Genomic DNA, 27,963 nt, shown 5'->3' on the forward strand with positions numbered 1-27,963 from the left:
CCAAGGTCATGTCACTTGCGTGGGTCTCTACACCCAAGCACTGACTGTTGGGGGAGATGAAGGATGAGCCATCAGCCCAACTCAGGACAGCTCTGGAAGAGGCGCATCCAGCACTGGAGTTCCTCATCCAGCCGGCCAAGGCCACTGCCAGGCCTGTGCTCATCTTCTCCCTCTGCCCATTCCTACCTCCTGCCCCTCTTCCATGAGCACTGGTCTCAGGGAACTCCTACATAAAATCAGGCACACAAAAACAAAAGGGAAAAATTCTGCTGGCCTCCCATAGCATTTTAGATTTTTTAAAATATAAAGCTATGTATTTTTTACAAGGACCAGTAATGACTTACATGCCCTGAGCCTTGCCTGCCCTTCTCACTTCATGTCACTGAGGCCTTCCTTGGCTACCTTGTCTAAAATTTCAACTTCACATAATTCCTTTTTTATCCTTCTTAGCACTTATCACTATCTATCATACTACATATATATTTAAACTTATTTATCTTGTTTATTTTCTGTCTTCCCATTAGATCATAAGCTCAATGAGGGCAAGGGTTTTGTCTGTTTGGTTTCTCTTATACCTCCACAGCTTAGCATAGTGTCTGGCACATAGTAGGTGCCCAATAGTTGTTGAGTGAATCAATAAATGAATATTCTACCTATCACTATCTCACACAGTACCTGGAATATAGAAGAAATGAAATAAATATTTGTAAAAAAATAAATAGCCATGTCTGCAAGTGGGCCTCTAAGATCCTTTTTCACTCTATGGGGCTCCTTTAGTTCCCTCCAGTTTCCCAAGTTCTTTCTGTTGACCCCTCCAGGGCTCTGGTGACAGAATAGTGCAAGTCTGTCCCTGCCACGTATAAGCCAAGGGTCACAGACTCTCTGGCCATGGGCAGTGTCATCAGGGGTTACAGTTTTAGAGACAAACTACCTGGTTCAAATCTCGGTTCTACCACTTTCCAGCAGGGTGACCTTAACATCTGTGAGCCTCTCATCTGCAAAACGAGGATGACAGTACCTACCTCATGGCTTCTGCAAAGTATTTATTGAATGCTTGTCTCCATACTCGACCCTGAACTCTCAGAGGGCAGGAACTAAGTCTACAAGTTCGCAGTGACTCCTCGGCACTTAGTAGGTGCCTGATGACCATCAGAGAGTGAATTTCTGTATTTCCCATTCTACTCAGCACCAAGTATGGGCATGAGCAAAACTGGCTGGATGACACAGCAGAGGCACATCCCCACTGGCCATGCTCCGATAATTTCTGCCCATTCTCCCGGATTGAATTACCAGCTGAGAATTACCATTGTTTTCTCATTTGGTAGGTGGAGATAGGAAAAGGAAGTCTGTGGTGGTGACCATCATTCATCCTGTGCCCAGGGTTCTCTGCCTACCACCAGATCCCCAAGCTACCCCGTGGCTTCTCTGCTTGTGAACCTCTGACCAAACCCCAACCTTTGCTCTGGTTCCCCCTCTCTCACTCCAGAATCCAGCTGAGTACCCCCTCCCACCTCCACATGGCCTCTGACAGCTTAGGTCACATTGTTCTCTTCCTTTCCTGACCACCCACTGCATATATCGACTAAATCGTGCTTCCTGGCATTTGCTCCCACCCAGGCTGGCATTTGATTAGATTCTGCTGCAAGTTCTCATTTTACCTCTCTGTCAGATCTGCCCGAGTTGACTTTAATAGTAATAATAATAATAATAATAATTTTGCTTTACATCTGGGAACCCACCGGGCACTCATACAAAGGGATCCCATTTCTTTTACCTCTCTCTGTCTCTATAACCACCCCAGAAAGTGGGCAGGGCAGAGGTCATCTTCTACATTCCACAGATAAAGCAACCAAGGCTCAGAGATGCTCACATCAATAACTCCTCACCTCAGCCTGTTCCCCTTTCACCATCTCAATAATTGGCACCACTGTCCACCAAGATGTCTAAGCCAAAAACTTGGGCATCTCTATCATTCTTCACCTCCTCCTTTCTTTTACAGCCCCCACCCTGCAGATGAAACCGAAATTTCTCTCCAGACCACTCACTCCTCTCCATTTCTACCACCTTGGCCCATATGTGATGACATCATCCCTGCTCTGGAAGATTGCAAAGGTCTCCCTCCTGGCCTCTGCAATAAACATTGCATCACAGTGGTCTTTTTCTGATGCATACACATTCGTTCACTGAACAAATAGTTATTGAGAGCCTATTCTGTGCCAGGCACTGTTCAAGATGCTGGGGGTACAGCAAAGAATAAAACTATTGCCCTCGTGGGGCTTATATTCCATTGGGAGGCGAAGGATCAATAATAAGTAGTCAAGTAAATGTATAGTATTAGATAGTGATCATTGCTATGGAAAGAAAGAAAGCAGAGGAGGGAGTCAGGGAGTACTGTGGCAGGATATAGGCTTGTTATTATATAAGGTAGGGAGAAAAGCCCTCATTGAGCAGACATCTGAAAGAAGTGAGGGAGTGAGGCTTGCTGATACCCGGAGTTATTCCAGGCAGATGGAACAGCAAGTGTAAAATCCTGAGGTGGGATGGCACTTGGCAAGTTCATGTTTGAGAAAGTGCACAGAGACCAGTAAGGCTGGAGGAGTACGAGAAGAGGGAGAGATCTGGCAGAAGGCCACACCTTGCAGGGTCTATAGGCCGTTGTAAAGACTTTGGCTTTGACCCTGAGTGAGATGCTGCACCAGTGGAGGGGTTGAGCAGAGGCATGACACAATCATTTTAATTGGCTTACATTTTAACAGGACCTCTCTACCTGCTGTGTGAAGAACAAACAGTTAGGGTACAAGGGTAGAAGTGGGAAGACTAGTTAGGAAGACATTGCAGTAACACAGGGAAGAGATGACAATAGCTCGGACCAGGGTAGTGTCTATGGAAGTGATAAGAAGTGGTTTGATGCTGAATGAGTTACGAAGGTAGAGCTGACAATGTTTGCTGATGAACTGCATGTGGGGTGTGAAAGAAAGGAGTCAGGAAGGATGCCAGGGATGACTGCAAATATGATTTTGTCACTCCATCAATTCCCCATTGTTCTTAGGTTTGTACAAACCCCTTACCATGGATTATAAGGTCCTTCATGATCTGAGCCTCCTACTCACCTCTCACCCTCCCCACACCATGGCTTCATCTTCAGCAACAGTGAAGAATAATACTATTTAACAGTTATTGAATGTTAACCTCATGCCAGGTCTGGGCTAAGCATTTTACAAATGCCATCTCATCCATTCTCCACAACAATCCAATGAAATGGATATTATTATTAACCCCTTATTATTAATAGACCCATTTTACAGAAGAGAAAACTGAGGCACAGAGAGATTAAATAATTTGATCAAGGTCACACAGCTAGCACATAGCAGACCCAGAATTTGAAGCCAGGCATTTGATTCCAAAGCTGTTTCTTTAACCATCATGGGAGATGGAAATTTCAGTTCTCCAATCACTCATGACTTCACTGTCTTAATCTCTGTGCCCTCCCAACAGGCAATTCCCTGGGCTTAGAATATTTTTCCTCCCATCCCTCACACATTCCTCACCCTCGATCTTTCTCTGGTTAAATTGCCCTCCTCTGGGAAGCCAAGTCGGGTGAAGTACCCCTCGTCTGTGCTCCCACAGTTGCCTGGGCTTGTTTTGTTACGGCTCTGTCCACCCTGTGGCCAGGCTGTTTATGGACCTAGTAAGGTCTCCCTTACTAGACATGAGCTCTCTGTGCAGAGACCAGATTTACCTGTCTCATAGCTGTATCCACAAAGTGAAGAACAGTGGCTGGTATGCTGACGGTCGTAATTATCAGTTGATTGATCAATGGGACAGAGCCTAAACGTAGACATTCTACCTCTAAGAGGGATGCACTTTTAAATCCACCCTCTAATAATCTCCTAGGTTTGTGCTCCACACCACTCTGCCTTCCCATAGCCACACTACTACCTACATAGTAGATAATAACAGATAATAACAGCTAGCATTCCCTGAGTGCTTACTGTGTGCCATGCACTCTCTCATTTAATCCCCCCAACACATAATGAGATAAATATGATTATAATCTCCATTTTACAGATGAGAAAACTGAGGCTCTCTGAGGTTCAGCGAATCCCCCAGGGTCACAATGTGGTACTGGGATGCTGAACAAATAATTGCTGAATTGAACTGATAGCACTGGCATTACCCTGTGCCTGCCTTCTCCGTGTCCACCGATCTCAGCACAAAGCCTGGCGCAGAGTGGGTGTGCACTCACCAAGCGAGCAAAACCCAGTCCAGCCTGCGGCGGGAAAGGAGGCCTCCTCGCTCCTCTCCCCGCTCCCCCAGAGCTCCCTCTCCCCATTCATCTCCCCTTCGCACCCTTAATAAAAGCCCTGAGATTGACCGATTGAAGGGTGTGATTTCCCTGGGAGAGCAGCATCATTTACATGGGAACATTCAAACAGGAACAGAATTCTTCCGCGAGGGCATGGGCATCAGAAGATAGCTGTGGATGGAGAGTTGCCGGGGGAGCGGGTGCCGAGGGATGGGGAGCGATCCTTTATTTATTTATTTCCCTCCAGGAGCCTTCACCTTTCATTAAAACACCCTCCGGATGTAGGTGCAATCAAACATTCATTAGACAAGCAAGTTACATTTTTAAAAAACTAACAACGCCCAAACACACACACACACACGCACGCACGCACGCACGCACGCACGCAGCAATAATCTGCGAAATGAAACCGGTCTTTCGGGCGAGAAAAGCAGCCTGTGTTTGTCTGTACCGCGCTCCCCAAGCCCTGCGTCCCCCAGGCGAACAGCCGGCAATGCCCCGAAGCCCGCTCCCCAACCCCAGCCAGCCGGCCCTGACACAAGGGGTCCTTCCACGCAGGCCCTCCCACTCCTCTCCTCGGCAGGGTCTCCCCACAGGTCTGAAGCGCACAGAGAGTTCTCGCATCTGTTCGCAAACCCTGACTCGAGGCTCAGAGCTCAGCACTGGGGGTCATCTCTGCCCAGGGCAGCAGGCATTTTCCCAAAGCCCTGTGGTTGGGGGAACGGGGATACTGGGCGGTTGACCGGCGAGGCTGGCAGTCCTCCGCCCCTCAATCAGGACCGGCTTCCTGGAGGAGGGGACAGCGGCGAAGCCGGGAATGGGGACAAGGAAGTGGCTTGACAGATGGGGAGTGGGAGGCTCTTTCCAGCATATGGGGCCGCGTGGGCGGAAGGAGTCTGGGCCTGGCGGTGGGGAAGGGTGGGCACGGGGCTGCGGAGACGGTCCCCGGAGCGGGGACGCGCGCGGAGTGAGGGTGGGCGTGTGAACGGGACGGAGAGGGGAGGAGATAAGCCTCCCAAAGGTGGGGGCGGGGAGTGGGGGCGGCCTTGGATGCGCTCACCCGGGAGCCTGCGGAAGGCGCAGCATGCCGAGCGCCTTGCACAAGGGCGCCCCCTGATGGCGCCTCACGCGGCAGACACGGTTTCCATTTTCTTTTGACATCAGTGTAACAAAATCCTCAATTGAGCGCTTCCTAGAAGCCTGGCGCTGGGCTGAGATCTCCTTTGGAAGCCACTACCGTGCCCATTTTACAGCTAAGAGAACGGAAGCTCAGCGAGGTCATACAGCAAGAGCCAGGATTCCAATCCATGCATTCATTTACTCAACAGTTCTTAAGAAGTCCCTCTTGTAGGCTGGGGGCTGGAGGTACTGCAGTACACAGGTGAACAGGTTCCTGGCCTTGCGGGGCTTATAGTCTAGGTGAGGAAACAGCATACGAGTAAACAAATAAATGAGCAAAATAATTTCAGTGCTGCGGAGGAAATAAACCGGGGTGTGGAGCTAGGCAGCAACTGTGCTCTCTCGGTTTCCCCCAGCCTGCCTCCCGCTCACTGCTCCCTGGGGGACTGGGATTTGTCAGCCTTGGCTTCAAGGCAGGCAGCAAAGGAAGGTGGCTCTGGGGGTGGAACGAAGTGGGGGAGTGCAGATTCCCAAGGCCAAAAGCCGCTGTCATCTGGGTCCCGGCCACCCCTTCACATGTACTCCGGCTAGCACCTGCAGCCCTAGGCGTTCCCACTGTGGCCAAGCAGCTGAATTATTTCCTCATCTCAACCCGATGAGTTTTTAATCTTTCTTCATACAGCAGCCTGGCTGCCTGCGCTGGGATTATTACTGAGTTCTCTGCACATCGATCCTGCCTCCCCTGGCCGCTCTGACCAAGTGAGGCTCTGAGATGGCGGCGGGAGGGGTCTTGGCTCTGGAAAGATTTAGGGGAGTGCCAGTGCTTGCTGTGGGCTGGGGCCTACAGCACTCAGGTGTCAGATGCCCAGGATTTCAGGGGCACTGCCCTCAAAGCTGGGCTGAGCCAGGGTGGAGGGGTATGGGTATGAAGAGGCAAAGTTTACAATTTGAGCTCAGGAGATGGGGCTGTTTCAGCAGTACCAGGCTATTATTTGGGCAGCTTTGCAATTCGAAGGAGAAAGATGAAAGGAGGGAGGAGAGGCTAAGATTTCCTGGGACAAGGGCAGAAGGTAGGGAGAAATGGGTTCTAGTCCCAGTTTTGCTACTTACTAGCATGTAAGTGCCCTTGCAAGCTTGTAAGTGCCCTCAAATGACTCATCTGTAAAATGGGAGTGATTGCAGTGTGTGTTCCATGAGGTAGCATGCACACAGAGCCTTCATACAGTAAACACTCAATATGTCAAATATTATTAGTAGCATCATTATCTGTAAAATGGGAGTAGGAATCCTGGCTCTGCTTCCTGGAGATATCTCTTAGGAAACTCAAATGGACACAGGCACCAGGCCCATGTGAAGGACTATTGTTATTGATGCTCAATAAGGTCAACACCACCAATAATGGCATGAAGAGGCATGAGGCTGGCACACATATTCAGTCGCTCCCACATTCAATCAGTGACAGACACACTCAGTCTCAGCCTTTCAGACATGCAGCCTAGATACACCCTCTCCTGCCTTCGGATCAGCTTGATAGTGGGGAATATGGGACAGAGACTCCCACATGTGACTTTTCATTTGCCATGGTGCCAATGAATATTTGAGAGTGGCCTTTCAAGCATGCAAATCTGACCATCACACATGGCCCCGGACAAGCCCCAAACACCCTAGCATGGCCTGGGGCTGTCTTTTGCTCCTGCCTTGTCTTTCATCTCCTGCCCATCTTTCATCTCTTGCCTCTTGCACTCTGAGCTCTCTATGCTCCTGTGATATACTTGGCCTCTCTTGCCTCTGCCCTTGTATGTGTAATTCCTTTTTCCTGGGACTCTTTTCCCTGGGACTCTTTTCCCTTCTAATATCTACCTTGTTAAGGACAGGGGCTCTGTCGATTGGTTGATCGATAGTAAATCATCTATAAATATTTGTAGAATTGACACAACCCCAGCTGACGTCCAATGGCCTCATCTCAAACCTCGCTTCTTAGCAAAGGTTTTCCCTGCTGCTAGGGCTAGGTAGAGCCTCTTGTTTCACCTTCTAAAGCCTCCTGTACTTCCCCTGTGAAATTCCCGTGCTTGTGTCTATCTCCTAAACTCAGCTTCACAAGGGCAGGGAAGCTCCTTCTTGTTTACTGCCCTATCTTCAGTGTTCAACATATACTAGGTGCTCAAGAAAGGTTTTGAATGAGGAAATAAATGGATGGATGGCACTGGAACTCCACATCTCCTGTTTTAGTCCCTCCCACTGACCCTCTACCCCCATCTTCAAAGGAATGACTTTGGACATCCTAGGACCAGGTCTTTGCTCCCCCTCTCACTTCTCTCCATCTCCTTCCTTCTTAGCCATCCACTCACAGGCCACGTCTGGGCCCTTTCATCCTTGGTTGTCCCTCCCTGGTGAAGAGTAGCACCACCACTGCCTCTGAGCCGCACTCCTGAGGGTAGGCCCTGGACCCACCTCCTTTCCACCCTCCAAAGAGCATAGTTCTGGGTCTCCAAAAACAGAGAGGCTGGGCACCCTTCTCCCCCCATCAGCCAGCTGGGTCTAGCAAATGCCAAGTCATTGCCTGCTGGTGCCTGTCTCCAGCTCCTCCAGCCTGAGGAGCTGCCAGGAGCAAACCCAGAAGACCCACCCTTGGCAGCAGCCAAAGCACTTCACACCTGAAGCCAAGGAGTTCCTGCCTCTCTTCCTGCAGACTCCCACCTCTGCAAAGATGGTTGGAGATCCTAAAACTGGGGACCAGGCCAGGGTGGAACCCCAATGCTGTCCCATCTCAGCACCACCTCCCCACCCCACCCGCTACTGCCAAGTTCCCCTGGATACATGCTGGCAACCCAGCCTCAGTTTCTCCACGGGGTCCTTTCTGCTAAAGCTGCCAAGGGAACATTTGCAGGGCTGCTCCACAGCTTCAGTGCCCGTGAATGCTGACTAATAATTAAGCCCCTACAAACTGCCTGTAGATAACCATAATCCCTTTTATTTATACAGCCCTGAGCACATTTCAAAGCATTTTCATATATATTATCTCATATGATCTCCCACAATAATCCTATTGGGTAATTATTGGGGGAAGGAATTAATGGCCTTATTTCGAAGAGGAGAAAACCAAGACTCAGAGAGGAAGGAATCTTCTCTGAGGTCACACAGCCTGTGGGGGGCAGAACTGGGCTGACCATGCAAGTTCCTGAAAGTCCAGGGTTCTTAATTGTCCACTTGCCCTGGATCTTGAAGCTGAAACCCAGAGTAGCCTACACAGTGTAAACCCTTCCAGCTCTTATGCCATTCCAGTCTCTTAACAACAGCAAATAATTGAGTATCCATATATGTACACAACTTGAAGTATCTCACTTAACTTCCAACACAACCTTATGATATTGGCCATATTATTAGCCCCCACGTTACATATGAGATGGCCAAAGCTCAGAGAAGTTAAGTAACTTGCTTTGAGTCATATAGGCTATTCAGACTCTGGATACAATCTTAGTCTGTTTGAACAATCTGAGACTTTAACTCCTACCCATAGGTTCTGTGGCTTAACTGAGGCCCCTACTCACACCAAGCCTCCAGAACCTCTTCCTTGGAGTCTAGGATCATTGGGGATCTCTCTTTTCTGTGGCTGTCTGCATTCCCAGGTCACTCATTTATTCACCCATTGGTTTGTTAAACATTCATGAGGCCTTCCTCTGTGGCTGACATTAGGCATACCACGGTGGACAGTGGCACAATGTCGTGCTCTGGAGTAGCTAGCCCAGGCTGGGGAAATCTGGGAAGGCTTCCTGGAAGGGTACCCAAGATGAATCTTGAAAGATGAATAGGAAGAAGGCAGAAGAGAAGGAAGAGGGAAGAATGTTCCAAGCAGGAGAAGCCAGAGGCAAGAGAGAGTGGGGACTGCTCAGGGACCCTGTAAATGAGGCAGTTTGGCTGGGACAGCAACAGGGAGGAGAGAGGTGAGGCTTGTGTAGTGTTGGCGGGTGGGAGGATGTGGCAGGGAGTGACCTGGTCAGGTCTGTGTAAGGATGCTGTGGAGACTGGGGGAAGGGGAGGGTACAGGGATGCTGTCTCTTCCAGAGCGGGATCCTTCTAGTCACCTCTGGTGTTAGACCCTTGGAGCCAGCCCGGCAGGCTGGGAGGATGTGGGGAGGGCAGCCTTCCAGAGCACCCTTGGCTGAGTTTGCAGGGGCCTCCGGAGGCCTGGGGCAGGGATTGTGGATGGGATGAGGTGTAAGAGCCAAGTTTCCTCCCTACAGTCACCAGTGAGGTACCCATGTGAGAACAGATAAAAGGAAGGGCATTCTAGACAGTGGGAAGAGCATCTGCAAAGGTGCAGAGGAGAAAGAGAGCAAGACCACCTGGGAGCTAGCATAGTTTATACAGCTGAAGCCAGGGTGTGGGCTAGATGGAGTTGTTCCTGTGCAGTAGGACTGAACTCAGGCCTTCATGGGTAAGAATCTAGGGGTTCGGCTGCTGACACCCCTAGGTTCAAAGCCCAGCTCCTGCGAGCTACGCATCTGTGGGAAAATTACTTAGGCTCTCTGGTTTTTAGTTTTTTCATCTGTAAAATAGGGTTGTTGTGAGGATTAAGCAAAACAATGTGCAAAGTACTTAGCACATAATAAATACTCAATGAGCACAATCTATGTTATTGTCACTATCACTAATGTTATCATTACTAACAGTCTCACAGTGGGAAATCTAAGGTGGAGCACAACTTCATAAGAATCTCATTTTAAAAAGTAAAAACAAGTTGCAACGTGTGCTTATCTGCAATCTCCACATTCACTGATATGTGTGAAATTTCATCTGCAACTGTTTTCTCAGAGTGTCATCCCATCCCAAATCAAATGACGGATGTTGGATGTCGCAGGAATGATAGGGGTATTACAGCAGCCGACAGCAGGCTGGAGGCAGGGATCGTATGCAGGGGAGTGGAAGGGGCCTCTATCAGTCTCTGGAGGGGTGAAAACGCCCATGTTTCTAAGCCAGGATGGTGGAGACACTTTGGGGAGGGGAAACGGCTCTATCTGCCCCAGTTAAGGTGAGAGAAAATCAGCTGGGTTTTGCTAGAGTGAATACTCTGAGCAGAGTCTGGGATACAGCCCATGCCTCCACAAGTTTTACAATCTTTGAGGTTTGTTAATTGATCTCTTAGAATCTGAATTGTTTAAGCTTTGAAATTAAGATTTGCAGGTGTTAACCATGAGACGTAGTTCCAACATGGTCAGACAGGTGAACGAGGACCAGAAAGGCTGTGCCCTGGGGTCCTACCAACCAGGTTCAAATGCCACCTCTGTCTACATAGCATAGGCATTAGACAAGCTGTTTCTCTGGGTTTTGTTTTCCTTTCCTATACAACTGGACTGATCATTAGACCCACCTCAAGAGTTGTCTTAAGATTCAGTGAAATAATGCATGGAGAGCACTTGACACAGTGCCTGACACGTGATCAGGGCTCAAAAACTAGTAGTCGTCAGCGCTGATACAACGTTCTCCTCCTTCTGGAAAGTTTGACCTATCACACAGCCCCAGATGGGCTGCTCATGGGCTGGGGTGAGAGGCAGGGGTGTTCTGCCTGGGGATGACAGATGTCCCAACCAGACTACTTTCCCCTTAGGCAATGACAGGTGGGTGTCCTGTCACGGAAGTATCACTGTGCCTGGGAGGGTACAGTGACTCCTTCCTATAACTGGGGAACAAGTTAGGCCTTGACCTCAGCTGTGAGAACAAGGAAGGAGGCCAACTTAGCTAACAGACTGGCTGGACAAGAACTTGAACCCAGGTGCCCTACATTGCCCTGGAGCCACACAGTGGGGTGCAGAGCCTGGGGCAGGGTGAGGTCTGCATGGGAGGTGCTGGTGATGTGGTCTTGGTGAAAGCAGGGAGACAGGCCTTTGAAATTCAGGAACATGAAATTTAAAAAACTGCACACAACAAAGAAATATTTCTTTTTCGCAGCTGGTTTGGCATTTGGGGAATAATTTACCAACTTCAAGTTCGACTTAATGAAGTTGGGGGTAGGCAGCTTCCATGGGAGTTCTGCTTCCTAGCAATCTTCGGCCGCCCAGCCGGCAAAGAGGGCTGAGCGCATGGTTGGTGGGGAGCATTAACAGTAACACGTTGTGTATTTGTCATCGGAATGGAGCCCCCAGGCACAAGGGTAGTGCCCATGGCTGCTCAATGCTGTATTTGTCATGTGGCCACTGACACAATCAATTGACCCCCTTACACACCGGTGTTTATTAGCCATTGTATAAATATTTCACCCCTCCCCAGCTGACACATAATCTCTTCTTTGCTGCCTCTGACAAATGAACATTTCTCTGTAGACTCTTAAATGAGTATGTGTCACAGCTATGTCACTGATTAATTTTTTTTACCACCACGAACAACGATGCATAGAAATGCAACTTATATTCATTTCCCGGCTTGAGCCCAGCTGTCTAAAAAATTCCACCAGCAGCTACGACTGACAGACAGCTATCCCAGCGCTTGGGCGTGCTGACATGTGGTTGTGTGAGTGCCAGCTTGTTAATTACGGGCTCTCTCTTCCGGCCTGGCTGCCGAGTAACCAGCCACAAGGGCCTTAATCACTGTTGGGGCCTGGAAGGGCCTGCTTCAGAAGGCTCCAGGGGCCAAATCTCAATCTGGCCTAACCACGCACAGTTTCTTCCTTCAAGCATTGGCCACCTTTTCTCCTGGGCCCTGGTTTGGGAATGTGCCTGTAGTCACCTCAGTAACATTCACTGCACCCTTAAACCCTTCACCCACCAATCTGTGAGGACAGGGACTCAGTCTTGTTTGCTTGGCACAGGGTGAATGCTCTAGAAATAGTCACTGACATGATATCAGCTAAGGTGCAATTATTGAACAATATATCGGCCACTTGATAGATGTTACTCATTTCATAGTAGGAGCCCCTACTATGCGCTGGATGCTTAGCCAATGAGCACGACAGGTAGACCTTTAGACCTAGGCCCAGAGGAAAAGGTGGCCATCAGTTGGAGAAAAAAATTGAGTGTGTGGTTAGACTTGGGTGGGAGCCGGACTCTGGAGCCATCTGAGGCAGGTCCTTCCTGGCTCTGCCCGTGATTTAGGTCCTATGGGTGGTTAGTTGGCAGCCAGGCTGCAGTGAAGTTTAGGTTCTGGTGGTGAAGGACTAGAGGTTCTAGGGATAGAACTTCTATTTGTAGAGGTGCTATTTGTACCCTGTTTGCAGCTGAGAAAACTGGAGGACAGTTCTTGCCTTTGGCCACATAGCTCATGAGCGGTGGCATTGAAATAAGAGCCTGTGCCTTCTGACTCCAAAGCCTGCACCACTAACCACTCTCGGCCAACCACCGAGACCCCACTGTCCTTTCCCTCAGCTGCCTCAGTTTCTCCTACACTATAGCTCTCCTTCCCTCCTTCTCCTTCACACTTTCTTCTTCCTGGCAGGCTCTCGAGTCACCTTGGGCTTCAGAGCTGATTCAGCATCCCTGCCCCAGCCTGACCCCGTCCATCTGCTGCTCCCCCCTTCCCCATGCCCCCCACTGACACAGAACTGAGCCTTCGGCAGGTGTCTAGGCTGCCCCTAGCTCGCCCCCAACCTCCATGCACCTGTGTCCTTTCCCTGATGTCATATAACCACTGGCTAGGAGCCAAGTGCATAACACCTGGGGACACTTTTGGTGATTAACTAACTCCACCATTGCCCACAAGGCTCTCAAGAGACTGACTGGAGAAATACAGACCCCTCCCCCTCTAAGGCCCAAGCAGACTTGGGCAGCTCTGGAGGCAGGGGCTGCATGTGCAAGGAACTGATCCTCCCTGTTGCCACATCCATGGAGCCCACAGGAATCAAAACTGAGGATGTATATGGCAAGGTAGAGAGTGTGCAATGGGAGTTGGTCTGAATCCCAGTTTCTCTGTTTACCGACTATACATCCTAGGGCAAGTTACTTCATTTCTTCTTGGGTTGTACCTTGAAGATGCTAGTACCTATTTCACAGAGCTGCTGGGAGGTTGAGGAGAGCTCACGTGGGACAGCACCCACCATGGTGCCTGTCGTATAACAGGTGCACAGTAAACCACAGCATCTTTCTTTCCCTTTTGGCAAGGTTGTGATTCCGACCTATCTTTATTAATCACCTAATCAGAGAAGAAAAGCTAGACAACACACCTGCCTATTGATACCTTAGCCCATACTGACCCAGGAGACCCCAGGCACCAAAAGCACTGCCTCTCTTCTTCCCTCCAGGCCTGAGTGGTGTGGAAGGAGAGGCAACTCCTGGGAAGGAGGTGAAACTGCTGTGGGTGGGGCTGCCCTTCAATCAGCATCATCCAAAATCATGGCCACATACAAACATTCAGTCCATGCAGCACTGAACAGAGAGCATGTTTATGTGCATTATCTCATTGAAAAGTCACAAAACTCTTTGAGTTAGGTATGACTGGTTTCATTCTACTGACAAAGAAATTGAGGCCCAAAGAGGTTAAGAGAACTGCAAAAAGTCACACAGAGGCAGAGCCAGGACTTCAACCTGGGTTCACCTTATTCTCAAGATAGTGCTCTTAACTACCGTTGTATGCCACATCCCTCACACCCTCTTCCTCACTACGTCCACCAAGCTCCCAGGGCATTCTGCAGCGAGTGGCTGCAGCAGGCATCACCTTCTCTATGACGTCGTCGAGAGCCTGCTCTATCACCTCAGTGGGCCTGCCCTGTCCCACCTACTAGGTCTCAGTGGAGCTAGGGGCAGGGTCAGAGGAAGGAGAAGCTCAGATGACACAGAGCCAGGCTGGGACTGGGACAACAGCAAGCCTGGGGAAGAGGCTGATGCAAGAAAGGGGTCCACACAACTGGCCCTTCAGCTGGCTGGTTAGCTGTGCCATCCGCATACATTTCCTTGCTTGAAATGGAGCACTGAGCCCCGGAAATCAGGACAAAAGCACCACCCACAGCTCTGGTCTCGATGACTCAGATTCCACCTCCCACAGCCTCCTCCTGTGTGTGTTTCTGAATGCGTGTGTACCCGCGCGTGCGCCCCTCCAGCGCGTGAGGCTGTCAGCTGTGCGTGTGTGTGTGTGCGCGCGCGCATGTACAGAGATGAGCACACATGTGCACATGCCTGAGCTGGGTCCACCTGCATATCTCTGTCTCCAAGCCTGAGCTCTCAGAATACGATGACCCACAGGGTCAGTGATCATCATAACATTGATACCACATGCTTCCCATCCTCGGGCTGTGTGCCAAGCACTTTACACGCAGTGTAGCACAGAGTCTTTACCGCAGCCTTATTAGGTGCCTACTATCATTCCCATTCTGTTAATGACGAAACTGAGACTCAGAGAAGTTAACCTGCTTTTCCAAGGTCACACAGCCAGAAAATGGTGAAATTATCAGATGTCAAAGTCGGTGCCCAATAAGATGTGCTTCTCGCCTTGCTCCCTCTAGGGGATTTGGAAAGAAGTCCCCAAGGGTCCTTTGTAACCAGAAGCCAACCAGGGTCGCTGAAGGAAACGGGGCCAGAGCCTTGGAGGAAGGAAAGGGGGGTGAATAGCAGATAGACACTGAGGAGGAGGGGGCAGGGCAGCTGTCTCCCAAAACAGGTGTCAGAGAAGCTGTGACAGCCACTTAGAACCACAGTGGCAAGCCTCCTTTACATGGCGATTTGCATACATTTGCATGCATTTGCATCACCAAATCTGTGGAATCGGCCTTAATGGTCCCTGCCTCAGAAGACTGGCAGAAGTTGAGGGAGTGGGAGTGACAGGGAGGGCCTGGGGAATTCAGGAAGGGAACGAAGGGAGAGGCAGTGCAGCGGAGGCCCTGGGAAGCGCTGGGCACCGCTAAGAGACAGTTTCCAGGGGAAAGAAGGAAGAATCCCTCCCAAGTACCCTGGGAAGTCTCTCCTCCCCGAGACCATCTCCTGGGGGTAGCAGCGAAGGGGATTGGTGATGCAGAAATCAGGGAGAGCGTCGGAGGGTTGGAGACCTGTGTCCATGGACAGCGGGGCGGGTCTCGCACAGCGTCTCCCTGCTGGGGGCCTGTCCCTTCGGCCGCTGGAGCTCAGTGGCTCGGTGTTGGGGCGCCATCTAGTGGACATATGTGGGAACGCGCCCTTTCCTGCCCGCTCTGGCGGCAGCCTCTTCCTGCGGCTGCTTGCACCAAAGTCACGCCAGCTTGCAGACTCCCAACAGCCGGCTGTGTGAGTGGGCATAGGGACCTGCGGTCTTCCGGAGGATCACGGGCAGGGGAACTTCCCACGGGGCGGCCAGGCTAACGTGAATGAGCTAAGACAGCTTAGTGGTGAAGAGCTTGGGCCAAATATGGCTGTATGACCTTGGCAAATTAACCTCTGAATCAGTTTCCTCATCTGTAAAATAGGAGTGATAAAATTTACTTGTGAGAATAAAAGAAGATAATATCTATTAGGAGCTTCTCAGCAGGACCAGGACTTTAAGGACTTTCGACTTGCACGACCTTGAGACCTCCTTACAATTTGTCGCCTAAGCTTTTATCCTCTTCGTCCTCTTCCTGGTCCTGCTTATTAGCACAATGCCTGCCACATGAGGAGCACTTCATCAGCAGCAGCTACTGTGGTCATTGCTATCATTATTATTACTGTGAGGGTGCTGAGGCCTTGCGCAGGCAGCACCCCAGCCCCACTCCCATCTGACCTGGTCTGGTAAAGATATGAAAGGAGATCAGAGGCTGGAGGTGAGGGGCCACTTCCAAATGAGTCAGGAATAAAGAGGAAGTCATAGGCAGATAGGAGTGCAAGGGCCATATTGGGTCACAAACTTTGTAGGACCTTCTCAAATTCCCTGTGGTCAAATGCTAGATAAGGAAGGGACTCAGCCCTGGTTCACAGATGGTCAGTGTGATATGTTGGTGAGAGTTAGAAGTGGATTGCTGCCACATTATGGCCTTCTTGGGGTAGCCCTAAAGGACAGTGGGGAAGGGAGGTTCCAGGGTGCAAAGCTTTGAGCAGTACACTTGGGCGTTAGCTTTCTCTAGATGAACAAATAGCCTGAGGTGTGGATATCCCCTGGCTCCTGTGGAATAGTGAATGTTCCCTAGTCAGGAGCCTGAAGGAACAAAGCCAAAGGCAAGTGACAAAGTGGTCTAGGAAAGAGGTAGATGGGTGGACTGAGAGTGAGCACCAAGTGTGCAAACCTCTGGGTCTCAGGTAAACACCCTGAAGAGCATCTTTTGCCAGGACATGCTCCACAGATATACAATGATTCGCCTGGTGAGTGAATCTCTCTCCCTGTCTACACTGAATGCCTGCTCAAAAGCCCTTGAACAGAGTAGTCATGCTACCAGAGATGGAGGCTATGTATGAGCCCAACAGCGTGGGCTCCCTCTCACCAAGGATGCGCTAGTTCTACCACTTTGATCACTCAACCTGCCTGCAGCCAAGACCAGTGCTGGGCCCTCCCTGAGAAGGCTCTCTTCCTCAGAAGACCAGCCAAGCCTCTGGCCGCAGATCAGTTACATTGACCCTATTCTTTCTACTCTGGAGGGGACAGTAATTCGTTCTTACTGGAAGCAGTGCATGCTCCAGATTCAGGCTTGTCTTCCACAGTGTTTTTACCAAAAAAGTACAACAATGGGGTCATCAAGGACTTCTATAGTTTCTGCTCTTACATTTAGGTCTTTGATCCATTTTTTAGTTCATCTTTGTATATGGTGTATGGGATGCCGATCAACAGATTCATTGGGCTCACTTGGTTGCTCCTCATCACCTAGACGCTGCCAGCCTGATGGGACTAGGGGACAGCCTGTCGAATGCTCAGTGAAGACACTGGCAGGAACATGACACCTGTGGGTTGGGGCCCTCAACTCCTTGATGCGGTATTTGTTTTGAACAGTACTATGTTCCTTATGCATAGAAATTGCCAGTCCTGGAGTCAAATGTGGAGTGGACGTGGCCCATCTCATTCACATTTGTAGAATATTTGCTTTCTGTCCCCAACACTGGAGGCTTTGCCAATTTGAGTTTCTAGTTGCCAGGAAGGGAGAACTTATATGAAAGAATACAGTAGTTTCCACTAAACTGGAAGCTGTGACAGCCACGTGGCCACCTTATGCTCCTCATTCTAGTGGGCTAATAGACAAAGAAGGGCATTAATGTGCTGGCCAGGGCCATTGATCCTGATGGCCATAAGGAACCAGGGCTATAGATACAACGTGTGTAGGTGCAATGAAGGCAGGGAGTCTGACCCCAGCCAGGGGATTCGCTGTGGCATCTCTTGGAACTTCTCACCCAGTAGTAATTGACAATGGACAACTTCAACAACAATTCTAAAAGGACAGAGCAACAAAGGAATCAGATCTCTTGGGGATGAAAGTCTGTATAATCTCATCAGGCAAGTAGCCCAGATCTGCAGAGGGCTAGCGGAGGGTCACAGAAAGAGGGAGAGAATATCAATTATGGACTCAAGACACGCTACAGCAGTGGGACTGTAGCTTGCTTCATTAGCCCTCTCCTCTTTATCTTCCTTAAGACCACATCTGGCATTCTATGGAAGGGGACTTGATTCCAGTGGACTGTACTTTCCCTCTTGAGGAAAGAGTGAGGGCAACTTTGTCCCTGTGGGGGAAAATGCCTTGTAGGGTGGCATGGAAGTCAGGTATAATGGGAGGACTTGAGTGGATCTCAGCGGCATGAGAAATGGGCTGCCCCAAGGCATGAACTTTTCTTCTCAAATTCCTTCATTACCTCCTTGCTCTCTTTGAGGCTGCTCCTCTACTTTCAGACTTAGATAAAATGCCACACTGTACAGTGTGGAACCTGGTTTCCAAGTGCCACCAAGGGCTGGGTAACAGAACCCAGAAGCATGGGAAGGTAACTCTGTGGGGTGAACCTTGACCCATGGGAGACAGGTCATGGGTGGGAGCTGAGGACTGCTCCAAGGTATGTTTCCTCCTTACCTTCTGGAGAAGTCTCACCCATGTGCTGAGAGAGCACCCCTGCTGAGTAGCCAGCAGTGTCTCTGAGAGGCTTGTGTGAAGCGGGGCAGGACAGGAAGGCACCGCACTGTCTCACCTTGCATCCTCCGTTTCCTCTCCCTCAGCTCAGGGCTTCCACCTGAATCCTGACCACAGGCTCTGCTTCTTAAAGACCTAAGACAAGGGGATTCCTGAAAGCTGTTTCCCCGTCTGTGTCAGACACTGTGGTCACCGCTGGAGCCTGAGTTTGACCAGTCCAGCATCTCTGCTGAAGCCAAAGAAATAGAGACTCCGGGGGACAGGAACCAAGCAACTACTTTCCAGATGGGAGAGAAAGTATAGATGGACATCTGAGCAGTGAGGGAGGAGGGGCAGGCAGGGTCAAGAAAGAGAGTGGGGAGATCAGAAGGTAGGAAGTTAAGTCCCAGTGAAAACTGCCCACTGTAAATGGGTCTGTGCAGTGAGTTTTCTGGGAGAGAATGATTAGATCCTAGAAGTGAGAAGGGAGAACAATATTCTCTTTCCCCCATGGAATAGACAGCCGCATCCATGCAAGGCAAGGAGTGCATTCTCCTGACACCTTCAGGGCTCCATATTCCTGGGTGGGGGCAGTGTCTGATCCACAGATGCTCTGGACAGTGAAAACATCTAGAGTGAGTAAACGGTTGGCTGGGCATTGTGGCTCACACCTGTAATCCCAGCACTTTGGCGGAGGTCAGGAGTTCGAGGCCTGCCTGGCCAACATGGTGAAACCCCGTCCTTACTAAAAACACAAAGTTAGCAAAACATGGTGGCACACGCCTATAATCCCAACTACTTGGGAGGCTGAGGCAGGAGAATCGCTTGAACCTGGGAAGCGGAGGTTGCAGTGAACTGAGATAGCACCACTGCACTCCGGTCTGGACGACAGAGTGAGACTGTCTCAAAAAGTAAATAAATAAAAAATAAATAAATAACCCAGTCTCTGGTATTTTGTTACAGCAATGCAAATGGACTAAGATAGCCTCCCCCATCCCCTATGGTCACTCCCAAAGCCCCAGTTCATAAATACTGCATGCCCAGGGCACAACCCCATATCTAGAGTACAGCCTCACACTCCGATGGAGTTTTGTGCCCAAAAAAGGACTGACCCAGCAGCAATTTGGTGGTTTGCAGGGAGGTAGGGCAGAGACTGACCATGTCCAAATATCCTTAATACTCTCCTTGCGCCTACCCCTGCTTTCACTCTCTGTCTTTCTTTAGATGTGTGCAGTGGTGCACCAGAAGCTTAAAACAGAGGTCTGCTAATTCCTGGAGTCATCCCTGTCATTCTCCTGCCTCTAGGCAAAGCCCTATTTCAGCATTTTCAAGGCAACAGGAAGGGAAGAGGAGATGAGGAACCTGAGACCCAGCAGTCTACAGTCTGCTTTGCCTGGGATGCATAAATAGGATTGGAAGGGCCCCTATCTTTGATAGTTGGGTGCAGGGTGTTTTTCTGGGGAGAGATCCATAACTGTCATCAGAGTCTCAAAAAAGTTTAAGATTTGCCTGTGCTGTCCAATATTGGCAGCCAGTGGTTGTTTAAATTTAAATTAATTACAATTAAGTTAAATTAAATATTCAGCTCTTCTGGCTCACCAACCTCATTTCAACCTCTCAATGGCCACATGTGGCTACTGGCTGCCATATTGGACAGCACAAATATAGAACATGGTCCATCATCGCAGGAAATTCCATCGAACAGCTCTGCCATTAATTTTATGTATAGAGAAACTGAGGCCCAAAGAGAGATGACTTGCCCCAAGCCCTAAGGGGAGTTAGTAGTAGCTGTAGTACTAGATGCCCTCTATAAAATATTTTGCAGTAAAATGGCATTAAAAATCTTATAAATACAGCTCGTGTCAATAGCCTAGAGTGGAAGGAGACAGGGCCCAGTCATGGGAGTGAGGATGCAGGGGAAGGGAGGTGTTCTGTGTTTGTTCCTTCCCTCCGCCTGACCCCAAGGCTGCCCCAGCTCTCCAGGATAAAGAAGGCATAGAGGTCTGGAACTCCCTCCCCTCCTCAATGATGACTTCATCCTCACAAAAATGTGAGGAGGGAAATGGGAAGGGGCTCGCTGGAGGGTAGCTCTGGAGTCTAGGGGGAAATGGCACAGCCCTCAGGCCAGAGGAATTAGGGGTAGGGAGGGCTGTGCTGACCCTAACCAGTCTCCATGCAGCCATCTTCCTAAAATTCAAACCTAAATTCATGAGTCTATCACCCCATGCTTAAACTCTTCCCTGGCTCCCCATGGCTCTTGGCATGGAGACCAAATCTCATACAAGACCTCCAAGGGCCTTCATGGCCTGGCTCCTGAGATCCCTTCAGTCTCAGCTGGTCCCAAACTCCCTATCTCTTTGATCTGTCTCCCTTCCTCACCAGGCTGACTCCTACCTCAGGGCCTTTGCACTCGTGGTTCTTCTGCCTAGAACACTCCCTCCCATCCCACTTAACTCCCACCCATCTTTCTGAGATCTCAACTTAAGCAGAGCATCCTGGAGAAGCCTCCCAGACCCCCAGGCCAGGTCAGCTGCCTCTGTTATATGCTCTTATGGTGCTTCCCTTCAGAAAATTCATCTTGGTTTGTAATTACACATTTATTTGGGGGTTGTTTGATAAATGTCTCACTTCTTGAGCAGGTCATTCTCCCCAAAGTCTGCTGTGCATGTCGTTGCATCTCTAAACCCTTGAGCGGTGGTTGGTCCAGAAAAGATGATTAATAAAAACATGAGAAATAAATGAAGGGATTGAATGGGAGTCTTCCTTCCTGTAAGAAACATGCTCGGCCGGGCGTGGTGGCTCACGCCTGTAATCCCAGCACTTTGGGAGGCCAAGGCAGGGGGATCACCTGAGGTCAGGAGTTCAAGACCAGCCCCGCCAACAGGCAAAACTGCATCTCTACTAAAAAACCCACAAAAATTAGCCAGATGTGGTGGTGGGCGCCTGTAATCCCAGCTACTAGGGAGGCTGAGGCAGGAGAATCGCTTGAATCTGGGAGGCGGAGGCTACAGTGATACGAGATCGCACCACTCCACTCCAACCTGGGTGACACAGGGAGACTCTGTCTCAAAAAAATAAATAAAAAGAAACATGCACCTTGGCATCCCCCTAGAACCTGTCCCATCTCATCAGGACCAAATGTGGGTGATGGCTGTGCCTTCTACCATCCAGAGGGTAAGGGCAGGAAAGGAGTGTGACCTGGAGGCCACTGGAGACCATAGAGGTGATCAGGAGTTGCAGCGGTGACAGGAAATTGAGTAACAAAAGTGATGGAACAGACAAGATGACAACTGGGGACCTTGGGGAAAATACGAGGGGTACAATGTGGTCTAATTTGGCAATAGGATGACACATGCTGATTGATTAAAATAGGTAATGGGATATGCCAGACTGACGAAGAAACAGGCAAGCTGGGTGCATTCCAGAGTTATCGTGGAAGTAACCGGCAAAAATAGGAACAAGGAACGGGAAACACTTTGAGCACTCATTGTGTGTCAGGTCCTTTCCGCATATTACCCATATATTTCCATAGATTAATCTTTACAACCCTGTCAGGCACTATTCTCTCTCCTTTTTTTCAGAAAAGGAAACTGAGGCACAGAGGGCCAAATAGAGATGAATAATCTGCTCAGATCACAGCTGGTAGAGGTGGCATCAGGGCTTTATTTTAGAGACTGTTTTTTTGTTGACCTTTTATTTTAGTTTTTGTTGGTGGTGGTGGTGGTGTTTTGTTTTTAGAGACAGGCCTCACTGTGTCACCCAAGCTGGAGTGCAGTGGTGTGATCTTGGCTCACTGCAATCTCCACCTCCTGGGCTCAAGCAATACTCCCACCTCCACCTCCTGAGTAGCTGGGACTACAGGTGCACACTACCGCACTCGGCTAATTTTAAAATTTTTAGTAGAGACGAGGTCTTGCTATGTTGCTCAGGCTGGTCTCAAACTCCTGCTCTCAAACAATCCTCCTGCCTTGGCCTCCCAAAATGCTGGGATTACAGGTGTGAGCCACAGTGCCTAGCCGAGAGATCTTGTTCTTAATTGCTGCATACCATCCACTTTTGGTGAACAAAGTGGCCTCCAAAGTGATTGTGGCTTAATAGTCTATCATTTGAATGGGGAACAAATCGAGACATGGAAGGGGCTATTGAAGAATTCTCTTCCACATCTCCTCATTGCTTGGTTCTTCCCCTTCCTCTGCTCACTAGTGTCCTTTTTGTCCCATGTGTTAAGATTAAGATTTAAGATTTACTAATGTTGGCCAGGCATGGTGGCTCATGCCTGTAATCCCAGCACTTTGGGAGGCCTAGGTGGGCGGATCACCTGAGGTCAGGAGTTTGAGACCAGCCTGGCCAACATGGTGAAACCCTGTCTCTACTAAAATACAAAAATTAGCTGGGTGTGGTGGCGGGCGCCTGTAATCCCAGCTACTCGGGAAGCTGAGGCACGAGAATCGCTTGAACCCAGAAGGCGGAGGTTGCAGTGAGCCGAGATCACGACACTGCACTCCAGCCTGGGCAACAGAGGGAGACTTTGTCTCAAAAAAAAAAAAAAAAAAGATTTAGTAATGTCATGTTTCTTCCTATTCCTCCCTCCATGCAAAATCCCAGAGAGGCAAATTGAACAATAAAAAGCATGGGAAAGAAAAAACTAGGGCTGCTTCTGGGAAGAGCTTAAGAGATAGAAGGTATTGAGGAGTGAGAAGTCCCAGACAATCAAGATTTGTGGGCTGGGCATGGTGGCACACAACTGTAATCCCAGTAATTTGGGAGGCTAAGGCAGGAGGCAGGTGGATGGCTAGAGCTCATGAGTTCGAGATCAGCCTGGGCAACATGACAAAACCCTGTCTCTACAAAAAAGTACAAAAATTAGCCGGGCCCAGTGGCACGTGGCTGTATTCCCACCTACTCGGGAGGCTGACGTGGGAGGATCGCTTGAGCCCCAGGAGGCTAAGGCTGCCGTGAGCTAAGATCACACCACTGCACTCCAACCTGGGTGACAGAGTGAGACATTGTCTCAAAACAAAACAAAACCAAACCCAAAAGATTTGTGAGCAACATAGAAGTGTTGCCATAGGTTTTCAGGTCTTTTGAGAGATGAAGTATCAGAGAACCTGTTCACTCTTTTTGGTTTCCATGGGTCATGTGAGCCCTGTGGCTTATATTTGGGTTACATCAGAGCAGGTAAATCAGTTGATGATGGTTAATAATGCAGTCTCTCTAGCCAGGGTGAACTGGGTCTGTGGGGTCTCAGGATTTAGGATTGGAGAGAGTCCCGTCCTAGTACCCTTTGTCCATGAAGCTCTGAGGGAGCCACAGATTGCCAAAAGGTAAAACAGCTCAGCCTAGATTGCCAAGCATGGCTAGCTAGCTCTGGAGTAAAGTGAGTTCCCTTGCCCAGCCTGGCACTGCTAATCTTGCTGTAAGCAGACTCTTTGGACAGTGAGGGTGAGAGAGGTCTGATTAGGGAGCAGGGACCCAAGATAGCCTCCTAGGGAGGAAGACCTCCAAGAGGCACCAGCCACCCCTGCTACTCAGTTTCAATCCCATTCCTATGACCTGGTTCACCTCTCACACTACCATTCCCCATCTGCCTCTTATCTTAGGATGCTTCAGCTCTTTCAGGACACTGGTGACCACTCTCCTTTCCTGATTTCTCAGGCCAACAGCACTCCCTGACCCAAATCATCTTGAAGGCATATATCCCTCCAAGTGAATGGCTGACCTGGTGCTTTACCTCATTTTTGAGTATTCAAAGATTAAGCCCCAGAAATCCATACTTTCCTTCCTTGAGCTCACAGACCTTCGTTTGCACATCTCCTAGGGGCCAGGGCTCACATCTGCTACAGACTTACTCCGCAAGTTTCTAGAATCCCTGTGCCCTCACATGACGCTGGGTTAGTGCTCCCCCAGTGTGTGGAGAAGAACAGAGGAAAGCCATGACACCTGGACCCCTGGGCTACAGCTCCACAGAGAGGATTCTGGGCAAAGATCTCACTGTATCCACATTCAGGGTCACAGATGCCTTAGCCATTGTCTTCTGGGGCCTGGGATGCCTCTATCCCCTGCAACCTATTTCTGCCATTGCAAAGGCTAAGAATGAAAGAGAGGAGGCGGGGCGGGGTGGCTCACCTCTATAATCCCAACACTTTGGGAAGCCGAGGCAGGAGGATCACTTGAGGTCAGGAGTTCAAAACCAGCCTGGCCAACATGGTGAAACCCCATCTCTACTAAAAAATACAAAAATTAGCTGGGTGTGGTGGTGGGTACCTGTAGTCCCAGCTACTCTGGAGGCTAAGGCAGAAGAATTGCTTGAACTCAGGAGGCAGAGGTTGCAATGAACCGAGATTATACCACTGCACTCCAGCCTGGGTGACAGAGCAAGGCTTCATTTCCGAAAAAAAAAAAAACAGAAAGAAAGAGAGGATGGGGAAGAAGAGACCTGTGCTTCCCAGGCCAGAGCCTAAGACCCAGGATCACCCCCTCGTCTAGCTCCCAGGGACCCTAGAAGCAATGGATTCTCTTTGCTCTACTGTGGCCAGGCTACAGAGATCCCCTTGAGTCTGTCCTATCCCTTCAGAGACAGATTATGAAGACAGAGAAAGACAGACACAGACAGAGGGACAGAGAGACAGAGACAGGCAGAGGCCAAAAGAGAGACAGATACAGAGGACATCACAAAGAGATTCAGAGAGTGAAGAAAGATAGAAGTTCTTTTCCTGTCTTCAGGGGAAGACAGGAAAAGAAAGCAAGAGACAGAAATAGGAAGAGAGACAGAAATAGGAAGAGAGACAGAGCAATAGAGATAGAGGCAGAGAGAAGAGAATAGAAACTGAGAAGGAGAGCCAGGGAGAAAGAGAGAAGGAAGACACAAGCCAGGGGCCAGAAGCCTCCACCTGCCCCATATCATTGAGCCAAAGAAGGGAAGTGGGGTCTGAGGGAGGAAGCCAGATCTCCCTCTCTGTGGCTCTGCCCCATCATCTGGCATTGGTGTCCTTAACTTGGAGTCAGTGGACTTGGATGGGAAAAGAATATTACTTCCACTAATCTCTAGCTGAAATTTAACATTTCCTCCAATTATGACAATAGCAACAAACCAGTCATTTTAGCCATAACTATGGCTTTGTCACCAGTAGAAATCACATATATTTTTATATCATATTACAGTATTGCAGATCTTTTGAAATACCATTTATGCTCATCACTGCGTCAAAATTATGTGAGGTATCAACCTACCACTAGATCTTATTTAAAGCATTAATAAAGAAGCACATATATTACTATGTCACGTAGGTTTTATACCTGTATTACAACATAATTGGTTTCCTTCATAATCCTATATATTTTATTTTATGCACTTTAAAATGTTATTCTGAGATGAGGCCACATACTTTACCAGATTGCCAAAGGAGAACATGGCACAAAAAGATTCAGAACTCTTGCATCTAGCCCCTGACCCAAACCCCCCGGCACCCATTCCTCAAAACTCCCTGTGCCCTTCACCGTCTTTTCCTGTTCCCTTATTTTGCTGGGTTAGTCTGAGTCCTTAAAGAAGAAGCTGCCAAGGCAGAATGCAAAGATTTGACTAGGGGAGATGCCTGTGAGAAAGGACGGGAGCCTGGAGCTGGGAAAGCTGTGAAGGAGAGAGGGAAGGAATAAAGGTTGAGAGGAGCATCCTAAAACACCAGTCAAAGGAAAGTTCAGCAAAGCCATTGGGGAATCTTGATCCAAAGTCAGCTGTCAAAGGAGTCACCTATCTCCCAGGAATGGGTCTGCCTTAGGATCTCTGCCGAGCTCTGTCACTGGCTGGGAGCAGGCCCAGTGGGAAGTTGGCTTAGATTTCCGAGAGAAGCAGCTGGGGTTATTGGTTAATTTCACTCCTCACAGTGTAAGGTCTGTGAGGAGCATTCTCACTGCCACCACAGTTGCCCATCCAGAAAAAAGGACGTGGTGCAGGGGTCCTGTCCATGGTGGTAGGTGAGCATGGTAGTTATAGATACAGTTGGCTATTTTCTAGCTGCAGGGTCTTGAGCAAGTTATTTAATGCTCCCTGTCTCCTTATATGTAAAATAGAGGTGATAAAATTTCCTATTTATAGGGATATTTGTGAGGATTAATTAAAATTTGCAAAGCAATGTTTACATAGATCCTGGAGCACGGTCAGCTCTCAATAATTGGTAGCCCTTATTATGGCCATTGCAATTATTATTTTATTACTATAATTCTCTTTCTCAAAGGGAAGGCCGGGAAAGTGGGGCTCCAGGAGGCTGAAGATGACAGTCCCTCCCCTAGCTGAGGCAGCTGGAAGAGGTGGGAACCACTTCCTCCCACTCCCCTCTTCTTCCCCTGAGGCAGGGGTCTTCCCCTAGCTACTGACAGTTCCTGTGTCTGCTGACTCACAGCCAACTTCCTCTCATACAAACAGGAAAACACAGCCGGCCAGCGCCCCCCCCACCCCCAACACACACACACACACACACACACACACCCAAACACTGGCCCTGCTCAGAGAGGGAAGTGCCTCTACCCCTGGGAGACAGGCTCCAGGACCGGGGTTCTGGCAAGATTAGGGAAGGAGAGAGGGGCCATTCCTCCTCAGGCCTCCCCGGCATCCCCCGAGAAATTTTAGGGTGGGAGAGTGGGGAGAAGGGGCGGCTTCTCCCATGAATGAAACAGCTGCTTGCTTGGTTACTGAGCTTGCAGGGCGTCCGCCTGTCCCAAAAAGGCAGCCCCAAACCTTGGTTTGGAAGTAGGGATGTGCCTTGCGGACCTTCATCCTTCGGAGGAACCTAGGCCGGGCCCTTGGGGATGGAAGTGGGGAGAAACAGACGGAGACCCCTCTGCTGGGCCTCTGCGCTTGTTGCCCAGGCCAAGTCTCAATTCTGGATGTCCAGCTTCTGTCCCCCAACTAAACTGGTTGCCAGGGTCCAGCCACCCTTCTGGGCGTGGGACAGGTGCCCTGGGGGCTTAGGGCTCGACCTTTCCTCCTCCCTTTTGGCAGGACTGGAGGGCATGGGAGCAGCGGAGAGGATGCAAAGCCGTCCCTGGCACTCTCCCTTTCTCAGTTTCTACCTCCGTCCCAATCTCCGTCCCGGTCTCTGCCTCTTTGTCCCTCTCCCTAAGGTTGTCTTCGTCCCAAAGTGTTCTGGTCCTTTCTCGGCCTGCGAGAGAGCAGACTGAGGACAGACTCGGAGATAAGCGCGGCGGTTGGGCAAGAAGCCCAAACACTTTGGAGGCCTGCGCTTGCACAAGGAGTGGCCGGGGCCCCGCGGAGGGAACCGGCCGGGCGGGGCGGGGCTGGGCCCGTCTAGGGAGGGCAGAGGGGAGGCGGGGCCGGCGCGGCGGGACTCAGAGCCTCGGACGAGCGGCGGGCACCCGCGAGCGGACGGCGGCCGCGTAGTGAGGTGAGGACCCCCGCGCCCCCCGGGTCCCTGCTTCCCAGACTCCTCCCCATCACCTTCTCGAGGGCCTTCGTGGGCTCCCAGGCCCCCTCGGCGCCGGCGGCCCTCCCCATCCCCGCCACGACCCGCCCCTCCCTCCTGCTGCCCGGCCTCTGCCCCATCCCTCCTCGCCTCCTCCCTCGTCGCAGCCTGCGCTG

At 50.0% G+C, this 27,963-nt stretch overlaps 1 protein-coding gene across 6 annotated transcripts in view; it reads left to right on the top strand.

Annotated features, from left to right (window-relative positions):
* The first annotated feature begins 20,964 nt into the window (after positions 1–20,964).
* The window catches only part of ARAP3 (ArfGAP with RhoGAP domain, ankyrin repeat and PH domain 3), a 35,205-nt gene continuing 28,206 nt past the window's right edge, over positions 20,965–27,963 (top strand). For 3 of the 6 annotated variants that reach the window (XM_055285853.2, XM_055285855.2, XM_055285856.2), the window contains exon 1: positions 20,965–27,769. The gene's annotated coding sequence lies outside the window, so the exon portion shown is untranslated. The remainder of the gene's footprint in view (positions 27,770–27,963) is intronic. The other 3 variants (XM_063642708.1, XM_063642709.1, XM_055285858.2) reach the window with 3 other exon arrangements.

The sequence above is a fragment of the Symphalangus syndactylus genome, chromosome 7, assembly GCF_028878055.3.
Source record: "Symphalangus syndactylus isolate Jambi chromosome 7, NHGRI_mSymSyn1-v2.1_pri, whole genome shotgun sequence".
NCBI lineage: Eukaryota > Metazoa > Chordata > Mammalia > Primates > Hylobatidae > Symphalangus > Symphalangus syndactylus.